Source organism: Schistocerca americana, chromosome 9, assembly GCF_021461395.2.
Source record: "Schistocerca americana isolate TAMUIC-IGC-003095 chromosome 9, iqSchAmer2.1, whole genome shotgun sequence".
NCBI classification, from domain to species: Eukaryota; Metazoa; Arthropoda; class Insecta; order Orthoptera; family Acrididae; genus Schistocerca; species Schistocerca americana.
In genome coordinates this window covers 48,448,216-48,466,380 of record NC_060127.1, presented here as the reverse complement: position 1 = coordinate 48,466,380, position 18,165 = coordinate 48,448,216, and positions in this window count along the sequence as shown.

Sequence of the window (18,165 nt, the reverse complement as noted above, 5' to 3'; positions counted from 1 at the left end):
CTGGAAGAACCAATATGCGGAGACATGGTTTAGCCACACCGTGGGGGGGGGGGGGGGGGGGGGGATATGTTTCCAGAATGAGATTTTCTCTCTGCAACGGAGTGTGCGCTGATATGAAACTTCCTCGCAGATTAAAACTGTGTGCTGGACCGAGACTCGAACTCTGGACCTTTGCCTTTAGCGGGCAAGCGCTCTACCATCCTTTTTTTTTATTATCAGATTGACTTAGTATTTTCATGAAAATCAGACAACTATAGCCAAATCATCATTTAATATCAGCTGCAAAAGAAAATCAACAAATTTGTTCAAGCACAAATAGGTATTAAATTCTGAACGGGAATACTAACCCATTATCCCACCCTTGACAATCGGAGCTACCCAAACACGACTAACGACCCGTCCCCACAGCTTCCTGTATGTATCAGTACCCAAAGCTTTCCTAGTCCAGGATAAACAAAGCAGTTCAAACTCGCTGATGCACAGAAGCAAAAATATTTTTGAAAGGTCCATCTGGATTTAGAGATCAGATGTCGTAGGTTGTGTTCCAAAAATGAGCAGCATAGATACGAAAGTGGTGACACTTTCTGCAGGACCTGACCATCATTTTGCAGGACGATGCTCAAGCACGTACAGTGCAAGCTGTTACTGATTTGTCTGACTGATGGGGCTGCTAAGTGCTATACCACCTACTACACTCCACTGACTTAAGCCCTCGTGAGTTCAACTCGATTTCTAAACTGAAGGAAACACTTCGCGGCATTCGCTTTAGAACTGCTACAAATTCGTCGGGCAATAGACCGCGCCGCTCGAACTGTCAACACAACTGGCACTGCTAAGAGTATCCTACGACTTCCACATCGCTGGCAACGGGTTATGCACAATGCTGGTGACTACTTTGAAGATCGTTAAAACTTTGAAACAAGTTAGGAATCAAAATGGTGGACATGCTGGGCTTGAGCTGTCAGAAAAATTCTCCACAGAGTGTTTTCCATTGCTTTGAGTTTATCTTGACAATGAAGTGTTTATTCAAAAACAGGGTGGTCACACATCTCTTGCGCCACCGTGAACGTTATAGCAGTTTTAGATTCAAAAACAGCTATTGACAATGTTGAATAGAGTAAAGTGTGTATGAAAATAGCAGGGATAAAACACGGGAAGGAAAAATCATCTACAAATTGTAGAGAAAGCAGACAAGTTATAAGAGTCGAATGGTACGAAAGGAAGCATTTCTTAAGAAGGGGCTAAGACTGGGTTTATCCTACAACCGATGTTGTCAGTGTTCGCATTGAGCAAGAAGTAAAGGAAACCAAGAAGAAGGGTGGAAGGGGGATTAAAGTTCAGGAGTATTAAATAAAAACTTTGAGGTTTGCCGACGACGTTGTAAATCTATCAGAGACGGCCAAGGACTTGGAAAATGAGTTGAATGGAATAGATAATTTTTAATAACTTGTTTTTAAGATGAACAAGAATAAAAGTAAAAGAAAGATAACGAAATGGAATCCAATTAAATCAGCTGATGCTGAGGAAATTAAATTAGGCAATGAGACACTGAAAGTCATCTACGAGTTTTACTGTTTGTTCGGAATTATGGCTGACGGTGGTCGAAATAGAGAGGGTATAAATTGCAGACAGGTCACAGAAAGAGAAGCATTAACGGAAACGAGAAATTAGTTAACATCGAAAATAAATTGATACATTACAATATATTTTCTGGTGGCATTTGAATTATAGGTGAGAAACGTGGACATTATACAGTTCAGGCAAGAACAGAACATAAGCTATTGAAATGTTGTGCTACAGAGGAAAGCTAAAGATTAGGTGGGTAGATCGAATGCTCAGTAGGCACTGAATCGAAATGAGGGAAAAATTAATTTGAATGGACTAAAAGAAGGGCTCTATTGATAGGGCCTATTCTAAAACGTCAAGGAGTAGTCACTTGGTAATTGAAGGGAGTGCAGGTCATTAAAATTGTAGGGGAGAGAAAAGCTCGAGTACACTCTAAGAAAAAAAAGGACACACCACGATGGAATTATCCGAATAGGACGGAAATCAGTAGGTGTAATGTACAAGCACAGACAAACAAATGATTATAATTCCAATAGAACTGGTTGAGTTATTCAAGGGAAAGAGGTTCATAAATTGAGCAAGTCAATAACGCGCTGGTCCATCTCTGATCCTTATGCAAGCAGTTATCCGGTTTGGGATTGATTGACGGAGTTGATGGATGTCGTCTTGAGGGATATGGTGCCATGTTCTGTCCAATCGATGAGTTCGAGCGTCAAAATCGCGAACAGGTTGGATGGCCCTGCTCATAATGCTCCAAGCGTTATCAATCGAGGAGATATGCGGCCACGTTGATCGCCCCATCGCTGTCCGGAGCGACCGTGGAGGGAAGCTCAATGGGCCCTCTTGGTCCAATCCAGTGCCCCAGAAAACTGTCGCCCAGGAAAGCTCGTACGGCTAGGTGTTAGTATGGTGGCGCCCCGTCCTGTTGGTAGAAGACCTCTTCATCAGCTTCATAAAGCACACGTATACCTGGCAAAATTGGTGTGCATAACATTTCCAGGTCCACTTCTTCCAATGACAATAGCATCAAAGAAAAATGGTCCTACTAAGCCCCTAGATGACAGTCCACACCACGCATCAACCCCTGGTAGACTGACCGCTTTAGCCACTTACACATGCGGATTTTCCGGTGCCCAGTACACACTGTTATGCCGATTCACGGTTCCATTAAGTTTAAATTGTGCCTCGTCACTCCACACTACCTTCGTCACAAACTGTTCGTTATCAGTTACCATTTGCTGATACCATTCGCAAAATTGAATTCGGCGATCAGGATCGTTACCATTAATCGCGTGCAGTAGTCGTGGAATGTAAACTTTCCACTTTGCAGCTTTCAGTATTCTTCTTACACTTTTAGTGCTAACACCCACTTCACGTGCACATTGCGTAGCAGAGTTCTGTGGAGAATTGACAGGCGTTTCCAACACGAGAGCCGACGAAGCAGGACTTGCGGCTGTACGCTGTCTTCCTAATCTTCCTTTGTGAATATCACAAATCGTTCCATGCAATTCAAACTTGTCCATGATGCGTTTAATTGTTAGGCGGGTTGGCTGTTCTGTTTCAAACTTCCGCCTCCACTGACGTGCGTTATCAAACTTGGGAAACCACTTCACAATACAAGCGTGCTCCATCCATCTTGTTTTCTCAATACCGAGATGAAAGTACTAACATCTGTTAAGCCAAAGACCATACTACAATACATTCGTAACTCAAATCGAACGACAATATCGATATCTCGAAAGAGCCTACAAAGAGTGTATACATTTTCTGGTGGCTTAACATGTAGATCTGTCCAGAATGAGATTTTCACTCTGCAGCGGAGTGTGCGCTGATATGAAACTTCCTGGCAGATTAAAACTGTGTGCCCGACCGAGACTCGAACTCGGGACCTTTGCCTTTCGCGGGCAAGTGCTCTACCAACTGAGCTACCGAAGCACGACTCACGCCCGGTACCCACAGCTTTACTTCTGCCAGTACCTCGTCTCCTACCTTCCAAACTTTACAGAAGCTCTCCTGCGAAACTTGCAGAACTAGCGTGAGTCGTCCTTCGGTAGCTCAGTTGGTAGAGCACTTGCCCGCGAAAGGCAAAGGTCCCGAGTTCGAGTCTCGGTCGGGCACACAGTTTTAATCTGCCAGGAAGTTTCATATCAGCGCACACTCCGCTGCAGAGTGAAAATCTCATTCTAGAAACATCCCCCAGGCTGTGGCTAAGCCATGTCTCCGCAATATCCTTTCTTTCAGGAGTGCTAGTTCTGCAAGTTTCGCAGGAGAGCTTCTGTAAAGTTTGGAAGGTAGGAGACGAGGTACTGGCAGAAGTAAAGCTGTGGGTACCGGGCGTGAGTCGTGCTTCGGTAGCTCAGTTGGTAGAGCACTTGCCCGCGAAAGGCAAAGGTCCCGAGTTCGAGTCTCGGTCGGGCACACAGTTTTAATCTGCCAGGAAGTTTCATGTAGATCTGTGTCATACAAATCTTCGGACTGAAGACAACAGCCAGAATAACAACAACAACAACACATCAACAAATTAACGCGTGTGGTGAAAGCAGGGAAAAGTCACGTAAAACATTTTAGAAGACACGAAAAACTTAACTCCTGCCCTTTTGAAGTGTAGCCGAAAACGCACTGGTCTAGCAACTGCCAAAAGCTGCGATTAAAGATCGAGGCGTGTTTGTGTCAGTGTTACCTCACTTGTTACAATAATGTTCAATGTGACGCGTTTGAAAAGGAAATCTTTAATGAAAATCACGTTGAAAGTATCGAAGGCTGCTAAATAAAACACTTATTATTTACTCCATTTTCAATCAAAATCCATCATCCTCCGAAACAGAAATCAACACCTGAGCATCTTTCTACACCAACAATTATGTCGTTGCAGTTGTTCTTCCTGTGGAAGATAATATTAAATTTTCGATAGCAACAGTTGTAATCTAGTACTCGTTGCTAAAGACGTTGAATCTGATGATATCTACGGTAAATAATTTTAATGCGTTTGTTGATACTTGCCGATGTCGGAACAATTTACTCATTGAGATACTGAGGTAATCGTTTCTATCAGTTAATGCTTGGAACTGGTAGCGAAATTAAGCCACTCATCTTGGGACACTTCACTTGAAGTATTCAACTGCTATGCAAAAGTGCTTGATTAAAATACTAAACACTTAAATACTTTTTCCAATTTTCTGTGCCCTCTTCCAAAGGATTGCGATGACGCCTGGGTGGCAGGCAACCTCATCGTCTTCGAGGTTCGTGTGGTTGCCTTCTCAAAGGGGCACGCTGGACACACAAAAGGCTGGAGGGAGTATAAAATGTCAGTAAGTACCGAAATGTTTTAGATATAATTTTTCCTTTCGTGTTTATTTATTTGACATTTGTAATTTTTAGTTATCTTTAATTATGTTATCTGAAATGTGCACGTGCTAAATATGTCTAAATCTTGTGCATGAATCTGTTGTGTAATCCAAGTTCCATGACCAGAGAAATTAAAAACAAAGTAAAATACACGGGACTAGTGCAGGGTTGATAGGTGTGTGTGGAAGAACGTGTAATGCCGTTTTTTAGGGCTGATTAGTGATCGATTCACCACAGAAGCAAAAAAATATCATATGGGCTGGTCAGAAATAGTCTGAATAGCTAGTAATAGTGGTACACGGCAGGTTATGCTGAGAAAGAAGTGTTAAGAAAAAAATTCCATACCTTGCTCCGTTTCCGAGTTAATTAGCATTGAAGTTAGCCAATCAGGCCTATGTGCACGCAAATTCAAGCGGCCTGCCAGATTTAGTGTCGATTGTTGTCATAGTGTAGATGATAGCGCACGACACTGGTGTATCTTTGGCCCGGGTTCGACCCTTACTGCCGTCCTATGAGCAATTTTTGTATTGTTCTCTTGTTCGGTTTTAGGAAACCAAGCGGAGAACACGTTTTGCGACACCATCTCTGGCCGGCGCCATGTTCTAATTGGCTAACTTCGATGCTAATTATCTCGCAAACGGCGCAACGTATCGAATTTTTTTTCTAATGATTGTTTTTCCACAGAAGCTGCGCAGCAATACCCTTTCAAGCTGTTCAGACTTTTTCTGAGGCCCTGTAGAAATGGCCAGAAACATTTATCTATGCCCAACATAGCTTAAAGTGAGTGTTCCCTGTAGGAGTAACGTTTAACAGGAACTCCTGAGGTGCGTGTGTATCCGTTGTGATAATCAAACGGGGATGAACGTTATTTAAAACGGGTGTATATACGAGGGTGAGTCAAATGAAAACCTTAAATAATTTTTTAATATTATTTATCGTGCAGAAGTGGTACAAAGCTGTACCACTTTTCAACATAATGTCCCCCATGCTCAATGCAAGTCCTCCAGTACTTACAAAGTGCACAAATTCCTTTAGAAGAAAATTCTTTTGGTAGTCCGCGCAACCACTCACTCACCGCGTGGCGTCTCTCTTCATCAGAACGGAACTTCTTTCCTTCCATTGCGTCTCTGAGTGGTCCAAACATATGGAAATCATTTGGGGCAACGTCTGGTGAGTATGGTGGATGAGGAAGACACTCAAAATGCATGTCTGTAATTCTTGCAAGTGTTGTACGGGCAGTGTGGAGCCTTGCATTGTCGTGTTGCAAAAGGACACCTGCTGACAGCAATCCACATGGCTTTGATTTGATTGCAGGCCGCAGATGATTTTTTAGGAGATCTGTGTATGATGCACTGGTGACAGTGGTCCCTCTACGTATGTAATACTCCAAAATGGCGCCTTTTTCGTCCCAAAAGATAGTCAGCATAACCTTCCCTGCTGATGGTTCGAAACTTCTTTGGTTTTGGTGATGAGGAATGGCGCCATTTCTTGCTCGCTCTCTTCGTTTCCGATTGGTCGAAGTGAACTCACGTTTCGTCCCCAGTAACGATTCTTACAAGGAAGCCATCACCTTCTCGTTCAAAGCACCGAAGAAGTTCTTCACAAGCATCAACACGTCGTTCTCTCATTTCAGGAGTCAGCTGCCGTGGCACCCATCTTGCAGACATTTGTGAAACTGGAGCACATCGTGCACAATGTGGTGTGCTGTCCCATGACTAATCTGTAAAAATGCTACAATGTCATTCAGTGTCACTCGGCGGATTTCCTTCACTACGGCTTCTGTGGAGTCACAACTCGTTGTGCCTGACCTGGACGAGGTCATCTTCCACTGAAGTCACACCGTCTGCGAACTTCCTACTCCATTCGTAGACTTGCTGCTGTGACAAACATGCATCACCGTACTGAGCCTTCATTCGTCGATGAATTTCAATAGGTTTCACACCTTCACTACGCATAAATCGAATAACAGAACGCTGTTCTTCCCTGGTGCAAGTCGCAAGTGGGGCGGCCATCTTCATACTGATACTGCGACGGTATGTGCGCATGTTCATTATGCTGCCACCTACAGGCCGTTCTGCACGCTGTTTGTAGCACGCTTACCAACTTACAGGATAACGGCGCGAAATTTCGATTTGTTATTACAAATTTAAGGCTTTCATTTGACCCACTCTCGTACAAGCAGTGTTATGGAGCGAAAACCATGCACGAGAAGTGAAAGTATGTCGAATTTAGAGGGATTCGTAATAACTGATTTGGTGAAATAACGGCTGAATGAGTCAAATGAAGCCAGTGTTTGGGTGAGTGTAAATGCCATATACTGTGCTTTGTGATATAATTCTAATCAGCTCGCCGCGCTTATCATAAATCCGAAAACGATTGCGACCAACCGATCTATTACAAGTCGTTTGTTTCAAGTGAAAACTGCTTTGTTCGTCATAACTTAAATTCTGATTTGTAAAACTTGGGACTAACGTAACATAACAGACACTTCGGCCACTACACAGAACTGTTAGAAACTATCCGGTCGTTTCCACAATGATCTTTTTATTTATATCTGAAAAAAAACTTAACTCCGTTCAAACAGGCCTCGGAAAGCCCAACGGTACCGACCGACCGCCGTGTCATTCTTAGGCGATAGGCATCACTGGATGCTGGTGTGGAGAGGCATATGGTCAGCACGCCATTCCGCCGGTCGTTGTCAGTTTTCGTGACCGGAGCCGCTGCTTCTCAGTCAAGTATCTCCTCAACTGGCCTCAGAATGGCTGAGTGCTCCCCACTTGCCAACAACGCCTGCCTGACCCAGAGGGTCACCCAACCAAGTGCTACGCAAGCCCGACAGAGCTTAACTTCGGTGATCTGACAGGAACTGGTGTTGGCTGTAATATTTACTTCGTCAGACTTCTTCATGTACTTCAAATTTTTCTATTTGATTTCTCTTTTAGAAACTAGCCCCAGATTTACAAACACGTATTGGAAATCAAGACCAGTGACACAATAGGTTTTGTGGGGGATGGTTTCCGGCAATTCATCCTGCCTTTTGAAGCTGTTGATGTACACCAATAAAATCTGGTCTGGGGATAAAAAATATCACGAATCTGACAATTACAGTGCTGGTGGGATTTAACTCCCTATTAACTCCCAGGATGTTGACAGTAGCTCACAAAGAAACAAGAAAAACGGTATGCAGCGAACTTTTGGAACAGTACGAGAATGGTGGAGGTGAATTTCTTGGAAGAATTGTGACAGGTGATGAAACATGGCTCCATCAATACAAGTTTTTTCCCCAACATTTGAGGCTTTAATGAAACAAATTGGTTACACATGTATCATTCAAAGTATGAGGGTCACTCTAAAAGAAATTTGCACTATTTTTTGTAAAAATACAGTTTTCATTCCGTATGTGTGAAAGTTTTACAGTGTGTAGATACATCCTTCCCACTTATTTTCAAACTTAGTTCAACCTGTTCCCGTGAGTGGCGCCTTGACAGCATGTCTTCAAAATGGCTGCTACACTTGACGTTCGTCAGAAGCAACGTGCTGTAATAAAATTCCTGTGCTGTGAAAACGAGACAGTGCAAAACATCCACAAGAGGTTGAAAAAGGTGTACGGAGATGCTGCTGTCGATCGCAGTACAGTTAGTCGGTGGGCAGGCAGGTTGCGTGATGAAAGCGGGCACGGCAATATTGAGGATTGTCCTCGCAGCGGCAGGCCTCGTACTGCACACACTCCAGACAATGTGCAGAGAGTTAACGAATTGGTGACTGCTGACAGACGCATCACAGTGAACGAATTGTCACGCTACGTTGGGGTAGGAGAAGGAAGTGCTTGCAGAATACTCAAAGTGTTGGAGTTAAAAAAGGTTTGTGCCAGATGGGTTCCCAGGATGTTGACAGTAGCTCACAAAGAAACAAGAAAAACGGTATGCAGCGAACTTTTGGAACAGTACGAGAATGGTGGAGATGAATTTCTTGGAAGAATTGTGACAGGTGATGAAACATGGCTCCATCATTTTTCACCAGAGACGAAGAGGCAATCAATGGAGTGGCATCATGCAAATTCACCCAAGAAAAAAAAATCAGAACCGCACCTTCTGCTGGAAAAGTTATGGCTACGTTGTTTTTCGATTCCGAAGGACTTTTGCTTGTGGACATTATGCCAAGTGGAACCACCATAAATTCTGAAGCATATGTGACGACACTGAAGAAAAAGCTCGACTGAGTCGTGTTCGACCACATCGAGAAAAGCAGGATGTTTTGCTGTTGCACGACAATGCACGGCCACATGTCAGTTAAAAAAACCGTGGAAGCGATCACAAAACTCGGATGGACTGAAACACCCGCCTTACACCTGGCTCCATGTGACTATCATCTCTTTGGGAAACTGAAAGACTCTCTTCGTGGAACAAGGTTTGAAGATGATGACTCCCTTGTGCACGCTGCCAAACAGTGGCTCCAACAAGTTGCTCCAGAATTTTACTGTGCGGGTATACAGGTGCTGGTTCCAAGATGGCGTAAGGCAGTTGAGAGGGATGAAAATTGTGTGGAGAAATGAAAATATTGTTCCTAAAGGATGTATCTACACACTGTAGAACTTCCAAACATGTAGAAAAAAAGATTGATTTAAAAAAAAAATAGTGTCCATTTCTTTTGGAGTTATTGTTGTTGTCTTCAGTCCTGAGACTGGTTTGATGCAGCTCTCCATGCTTCTCTATCCTGTGCAACCTTCTTCATCTCCCAGTACCTACTGTAACCTACATCCTTCTGGATCTGCTTAGTGTATTCATCTCTTGGTCTCCCTCTACGATTTTTACCCTCCACGCTGCCCTCCAATACTAAATTGGTGATCCCTCGATGTCTCAGAACATGTCCTACCAGCCGATCCCTTCTTCTAGTCAAGTTGTGCCACAAGCTCCTGTTCTCCCCAATTCTATTCAATACCTCCCTCATTAGTTACGTGATCAACCCATCTAATCTTCAGCATTCTTCTGTAGCACCACATTTCGAAAGCTTCTATTCTCTTCTTGTCTAAGCTATTTATCGTCCACGTTTCACTTCCATACATGGCTACACTCCATACAAATACTTTGAGAAACGACTTCCTGACACTTAAATCAATACTCGATGTTATCAAATTTCTCTTCTTAAGAAACGCTTTCCTTGCCATTGCAAGTCTACATTTTATATCCTCTCTACTTCGACCATCATCAGTTATTTTGCTCCCCAAATAGCAAAACTCCTTTACTACTTTAAGTGTCTCATTTCCTAATCTAATTCCCTCAGTATCACCCGACTTAATTCGACTACATTCCATTATCCTTGTTTTGCTTTTGTTCATGTTCATCTTATACCCTCCTTTCAAGACAGTGTCCATTCCGTTCAGCTGCTCTTCCAAGTCCTTTGCTATCTCTGACAGAATTACAATGTCATCGGCGAACCTCAAAGTTTTTATTTCTTGTCCATGGATTTTAATACCTACTCCGAACATTTCTTTTGTTTCCTTTATTGCTTGCTCAATATACACATTGAATAACATCGGGGAGAGGCTACAACCCGGTCTCACTCCCTTCCCAGCCATTGCTTCCCTTTCATGTCCCTCGACTCATATAACTGCCACCTGGTTTCTGTATAAATTGTAAATAGCCTTTCGCTCCCTATATTTTACTCTTCTTTCTTTTGTTTCCTTTACTGCTTGCTCAATACACAGACTGAATAACATCGGGGAGAGGCTACAACCCGGTCTCACTCCCTTCCCAGCCATTGCTTCCCTTTCATGTCCCTCGACTCATATAACTGCCATCTGGTTTCTGTATAAATTGTAAATAGCCTTTCGCTCCCTATATTTTACTCTTCTTTCTTTTGTTTCCTTTACTGCTTGCTCAATACACAGACTGAATAACATCGGGGAGAGGCTACAACCCGGTCTCACTCCCTTCCCAGCCATTGCTTCCCTTTCATGTCCCTCGACTCATATAACTGCCATCTGGTTTCTGTAAAAATTGTAAATAGCCTTTCGCTCTCTGTATTTTACCCCTGCCACCTTCAGAATTTGAAAGAGAATATTCCAATCAACATTGTCAAAAGCTTTCTCTAAGTCTACAAATGCTAGAAACGTAGGTTTTTCCTTTCCTTAATCTTTCTTCTGAGATAAGTCGTAGCGTCAGTATTGCCTCACGTGTTCCAACATTTCTACGGAATCCAAACTGATCTTCCCCGAGGTCGGCTTCTATCAGTTTGTCCACTCGTCTGTAAAGAATTCGCGTTAGTATTTTGCAGCCGTGACTTATTAAACTGATAGTTCGGTAATTTTCACATCAGTCAACACCTGCTTTCTCTGGGATTGGGATTATTATATTCTTCTTGAAGTCTGAGGGTATTTCGCCTGTCTCATACATCTTGCTCACCAGATGGTAGAGTTTTGTCAAGACTGGCTCTCCCAAGGTTGTCAGTAGTTCTAGTGGAATGTTGTCTACTCCCGGGGCCATCGCTGGCTACTACTTTCTCCCATCTTTCGGGCAGTGTACGAATCCCGCGTCGAAAAAATCGTTCATCTTTTGAAGCGATCCACGAATAGATCCAATTTGTGACTTCTTCATGAGATCGGAAGTTTTGGTCAGCCAGGCCATGCGCCATTGATCTAAACAGGTGATAGTCAGAGGGAGCATTGTCTGAAGAATACGGCGGGCGGGGTAGGGCTTCCCATTTTAACGTTTCCAAGTACGTTTTGACCTCTTTTGCAACGTAGAGTAGAGCGTTGTCGTGCTGCAAAAACGCTTTATCGAGCCTCTCGCTGTATTGCGGCCGTTTGTCTTTTAATGTTCAGCTCAAAAGCGTTAATTGCGTTCGATAACGAGCACATGTGACTGTTTCACTTGGTTTTAACACCTCACAGTACACGACACCGAGCTGGTCCCACCAAATGCAGAGCATGATCTTCCACCCGTGAATATTCGGTTTTGCCGTCGACGTCGAAGCATGGCCGGGATATCCCCGTCATTTTCTGCGTTAGGGTCATCTTCATGAATCCATTTTTCGTCCGCGCTCACAGTGCGAAGCGGAAATCCCATCCGTTTTTGCCTCTGAAGCAACTGTTCACAAACACGCAAACGCCGTTCAACGTCTCTTGGTTTCTGCTCAAGTTTCTTCTTTCTGAATCATGCCCATAGCCTGGAGACGTTTTTAAATGGCTTGCTGTGTCACTCCCACAAATCGTGCCACTTTTTTTTTAGTATGAGTCGAGTCTTCACTCAGAAATGTCTCCAGTTCTTCTTCTTCGAAAACATTCTCTCTTCCACCACTATGCCGGTCTACGACGTTAAAATCACCGTTGTTGAAGCGTTGAAACCACTCACGACACGTTCTTTCACTAATAGCGTTCTTACTGTGCGTACTTGAGACCATTCGGTGAGACTCAGCCAATGTTTTCTTCATACTGAAGCAAAACAGTAGCACCTCCCACAAAGGACGATAATTAGGCTCGTAAACTGACATTTTCAATCAAGGACAACTTTATGATGCAGACACAAATCGACTAATGTTTGAATGAGGTTATGTCGACCGAGGTCCAAGCTAACTGCCTGACGTCTGCGGTCTGTTTCTTTCGACCGCTACTTACCGTTGTCGCCACCTATCGGCAAAAGGCGGAAGCAAAGTTGGACACCTTTTAGAAAACCAGTTTTCATGAAACAAAAAAACATTTTGTCCCTTACAGTCGTAGAGTTGTTATGCACTGGTGAAATTCAACGTAAGCACCCACATTACCTATCAGTTTCCGTAAACGAATGTGGAGTTTAGCGACAGACATCGTTGTAGGATGTTATCGCGAACTTGCAAAGGCTCTTGAAGAATTCAGCTTCTTGAACGTGAAAGACTGTGCAGTGTTTAGTGGCTCAGCTGATAAAGTTACAAAAAATAAATGTTCAGTGAAATATAGATCAACTGTAACTTTCAGATACTGAACATCTTCTTCTGGTCTCACTAATCAGTCTACCAATAACTGAATTTAACAATATGCGTTGGCTCTGAGCACTATGGGACTTAACTTCTAAGGTCATCAGTCCCCGAGAACTTAGAAGTACTTAAACCTAACTAACCTAAGGACATCACACACATCCATGCCCGAGGCAGGATTCGAACCTGCGACCGTAGCGGTCACGCGGTTCCAGATTGTAGCGCCTAGAACCGCACGGCCACCCGGGCCGGCAACAATATGCGTGACTCATTCTGTGTGAAGATGTGTAGCACATCGTCAAGAATGTTTATTTAAATATTTCTTTATTCTCGTATGTACTTAGTATTTTCTTGATATATTTATTTTTAATAACTTTTTATTGATTTCAGATATGACATATCATTTTATTTTTTTCTTCTTGTATGTGCTTATTATATTACATTAATATTTCTTTTTATTATATTTTTACTTTTTATTTTAGCTACTTACGCATGATGCTTTGCATATCTGAACATCTCCAATATACAAGCATGTTACGTAACAGCACTTACACAAAAAAGAAAACCTAATAGCTGGACATAAAAATTACTTATGAAAATAAATCAATGTTATATTTACTTTATTTTGAGCTTTAGAGCATTGTGGTTAAGTAAATAAAAATTAGCAAATAAAAAAACTACAGAATACCATAAATACAGATAATATTAATTAAAATCGAATTAATGTACAAAAACACATAAATAAATGAATACAAAAATATGATACGGAGTTGTTCTTCATATTTTCCAGGTTATCTTCACCAAAGGTTTCATCATGCAGTAGAGTCAAATATGGGCGAGATTTAACTTAGGTGGCTACTTTGCTTTCTGCACCAGCACTTGATTAACCATGCGAGAAGATAAACACATGAAAAAAAAGTTTTACATCACCTTGCTTCCGAGAGTACCGAAACTTGTAGCGAAAGCTGGAATAGAGATCAACATAAACATTATTTCCGCCCTTTTTAATGCTCATGGAAACCACACATTGAATGTTGTACCACCATACAGCGATACCTTCACAGGTGGTGGTCCAGATTGCTGTACACACCGGTACCTCTAATATTCAGTAGCACGTCCTCTTGCATTGATGCATGCCTGTAATCGTCGTGGCATATTATCCACAAGTTCATCAAAGCACTTTTCGTCCAGATTGACCCATTCCTCAACGGCGATTCGGCGTAGATCTCTCAGAGTGATTGGTGGCTCACGTCGTCCATAAACAGCCCTTTTCGATCTATCCCAGGCATTTTCGGTAGGGTTCATGTCTAGGGAACATGCTAGCCACTTTAGTCGAGCGATGCCGTTATCCTGAAGGAAGTCATTCATAAGATGTGCACGATGGGGGTGCGAATTGTCGTCCATGAAGACGAATGCCTCGCCAACATGCTGCCGATATGGTTGCACTATCGGTCGGAGAATGGTAATCACGTATCGAACAGCCATTAAGGCGCCTTCCATGACCACCAGCGGCATACGTCGGCCACACATTATTCCACCCCAAAACAGCAATGAACCCCCACCTTGCTGCACTCGCTGGACAGTGTGTTTAAGGTTTTCAGCCTAACCGGGTTGTCTCGAAACACGTCGACATTTGTCTGGTTGAAGGCACATGCGACACACATCAGTGAAGAGAACGTGATGCCAATCCTGCGCAGTCCATTCGGCATGTTGTTGGGCCCATCTGTACCGCGCTGCATGGTGTTGTGGTTGCAAAGATGGACCTCGCCGTGGACGTCGGGAGTGAAGTTGCGCATCATGCAGCCTATTGCGCACAGTTTGAGTCGTAACACGACCACCTGTGGCTGCACTAAAAGCATTATTCAACACGGTGGCGTTGCTGTCAGGGTTCCTCCAAACCATAATCCGTAGGTAGCGGTTATCCACTGCAGTAGTGGCCCTTGGCGGGTCTGAGCGAGGCATGTCATCGTCAGTTCCTGTCTCCCTGTATCTCCTCCACGTCCGAATAACAGCGCTTTGGTTCGCTTCCTGGCACAAGGTAACAATGCGGACGCGATCGAACCGCAGTGTTGACCGTCTACGCAAGGTTGAACTACACACAACACGAGCCGTGTACCTCCTTCCTGATGGAATGACTGGAACTGATCGGCTGTCGGACGCCCTCTGTGTAATAGGCGCTGCTCTTACATAGTTATTTACATCTTTGGTCTGGTTTAGTGACATCATTGGTCAAAGGGACTGTGTCTGTGATACAATAACCACAGTCAACTTCTATCTTCAGGAGTTCTGGGAACGGGAGTTATGAAAATCTTTTTAATATGTGTAGTAACCACATTATGCCATAACCATGCGTGAACTTGGAGAGGTGTGGTCTATTACCTACCTTTCCATTATAACATGATTAGTAAGGAAGGAGGGAAGATCGGGTTTAACGGTCGGTCGACATCGAGGTCATTAGAGACACACCACAATCTCGGATTTTTTCAAGGATGGTGAAGAAAATGGGCCACACCCTTTAAAAGAAACCATGCCGGCATTTGCATGGAGCGACTTAGGAAAATCACGGAAATCTGGATGGACTGACACAGATTTGAACCGTCGTCCTCGCGAATGCGAGTCCAGTGTGCTAAATGCTGTGAACACGATTTGTAGCGCTTAAGTTTGTGCATATAGTGATCCTGTAACAACTGGTTCTCACTCAAGCATTTATCTCTACTTGCATGGCAGCTGACAGCTCGCAAGTCTAAGTGTCCATAACTAATGAACACACATTTTCAGTAAGTCGCCAGCAGCCACAAAAGCTATCAACAAAGTATAGTTTAAAAGGAAATGAAAGTTTTTATTGGCAGCCAACTCCTTCTACTTCACTGATGAATGTTTAGAGGAACCAAATTAGTTGCACGTATTGTTAATGAAATCATATAATGTGTCATGTATAATCTGATTTCTGCACATACGTACTGTAGTGTGATCAGTGTAAGTAAGTTCTATGTTTATTTTCTACTTGCTGATGGATGGCCATGCTGAATTATCATATGCACCAACAGTGTCCAGACTGAACTCGTGGTAGGCCCAGAGGCCAACCAATGGGCCATGGACATTGGTGTAGTTGGTTACAATTTTTAATAATATAATAAAGTTAACTACTACTGTTAATACTACAACTATTACTACTACGACGACTAAGCGCCTGCTAATGCCGCCATTAACAATAGTCAAACCTGTCCCTAACCAAATAAGAAGAATAGCAGTAAAAAAATACTTTTATAAAAGTGTACCTTATTATTTATATTTTCTTGAGGATCTCTCTGCATTAAGAACAGAATTCTTTTTGAGAACCACGCTGTAGAAACCTTTACATGTGAGTCTCAAATACATCTGAACACATGTCTCGGCTTTCACAAGTTCAACGGACTCATTACACTAATCGCTCGTTCAAATAGTTCACGACAAGAACTGTACTATCAGGAATTGCGAGGACATGCTCCATATTTTGAACAAATTTGGTGCATTTGCTTTTCGAAAAGCTCACTCCACACGTTACAAAAATTATTATCCTTCCCATCAAGATCTGATACTACCGATTTCAAAACAGAATACTCTTGACAGAGGTCGCTTACATCGAAACTAATTTTCAATTTCTTTCCCACTTCTGCCAAGTTATTAAATGAAAATAGTTTTGGTTGAGGTAAATCAAGCAAGGACACAATTATATCCATACTTTCATTTCCACTAAGGTTGTACCATATATTAAGATAGTTTAATCAGCTGTCATAAACAAATGTACAGTTTTTTATTAGAATATTGTTTTATTCATCTGCAAGGTGTTCTAAAGACATATTAACTTCAAATCCGTAAAACTTATTTTCTTTATGACCTTCTATTTGTTTCTTCACTCCCAACACAAACTCATGAACATATGTGGAAAGTCCGTCCTCCTTTCCCAAAAGTCAAATTGCTTTAGAAAATACAGCTTACATTGTTTTTTTAAAAAAATACGGGAAACAGTCTGGTAATGTTGGTGATTACCCGTTTATTTGGTTTTATTGAGAACTTAGGGCGTGTGTATTTTCTTCACCCTGTGCTACGTAATACATCTTTCAAAACTCGCCACACCTTAACAAGGCTCTCCACAACAATCACACAACAGTGTGTGGCAATTTTTCACTATAGTCATGCTGAGTAAACTCGCAAAATGGTTTCGTTTCCTTGGAAGTTTCTGATGAGGACGGAACGTCTGAGGATATTTCAAGAACTAGACTAGACATATCTTAGAATCTTGAATCGGAGCTTAGCACAATTATGTGTCGTATGACAACAACAATTGGCTTTAAGTTTGTGTTTTCTTCTTTTAATCTAATAAAGACAGAATTCTATTTACCGAAATTAACTGAAGCATTGTCGGCTGAATAAGAAACTACAGTACATTCTTTAGTGTTAAATCCTTTTCCAATAAAAGAGATTTTAGCTTGATATTTTACACATTTTGTGGCTCTGCTCTCAGCAACCGTATATGCAGTTATAAAAAATGTAACAGTCAGCACACGGTTGCTGTGTATGTACAGGTCTTAGCCGGCCACAACAGTTGCAACAATGGTTTTATCATTCTGTGATAACTTTCTTTTTTATTATGACCTTTACTCTTGACTCATGGAACACAAACATGTCATTTGACGATAACACTGTTGCTGAAATTTAAAAGTTGTTATGTGATTTCATGCAACTCTTACCATTCCGATAAAGATAGACTTAGAAGTATCGAAACCTGGTTAATGTGTTTTTTTAAAAAGTTGTGTGCAACCGGTTGGCTGAAGATTTTAGTGTATATCTTCATGGAACACAAGAACTTCGTTACGTTATACCCTGTGTTTGGAGAAGTGTGTCACAACAATTGGATAATATTTTTTATTGTTCATATTTGAAGTGTCTGATGCTAATGAAAACGGAATTATTTGTTTTTATTCGGTTAGTAGCTTCTCTTTAGCCGAAGGTTGAATCGCATCTTTCAGTAACGCCACACTTTCAGTTCGGCCGCATCTTGCTTTCGTTACGACAGATGAGTCTGTGGAAACATGTGAATATCGCTTATCACCACTATCTTGAGAACTGTAGGAATGATGAGTCAAAGATAATTATTACCGTGATTTTGTCGTCTTCTGCATGAAATTGTTTTGGCAAGAATTTAAGAAGAGTCTGACTTCTCTTTTGTGTCATTATTTCGCTTTGTGCCTTTCTGATTATGTTTATTCACATCCTTCACGACGAAATATTTAACGGTAAGTGAAGTACTGCTTATTCTGCACTTAC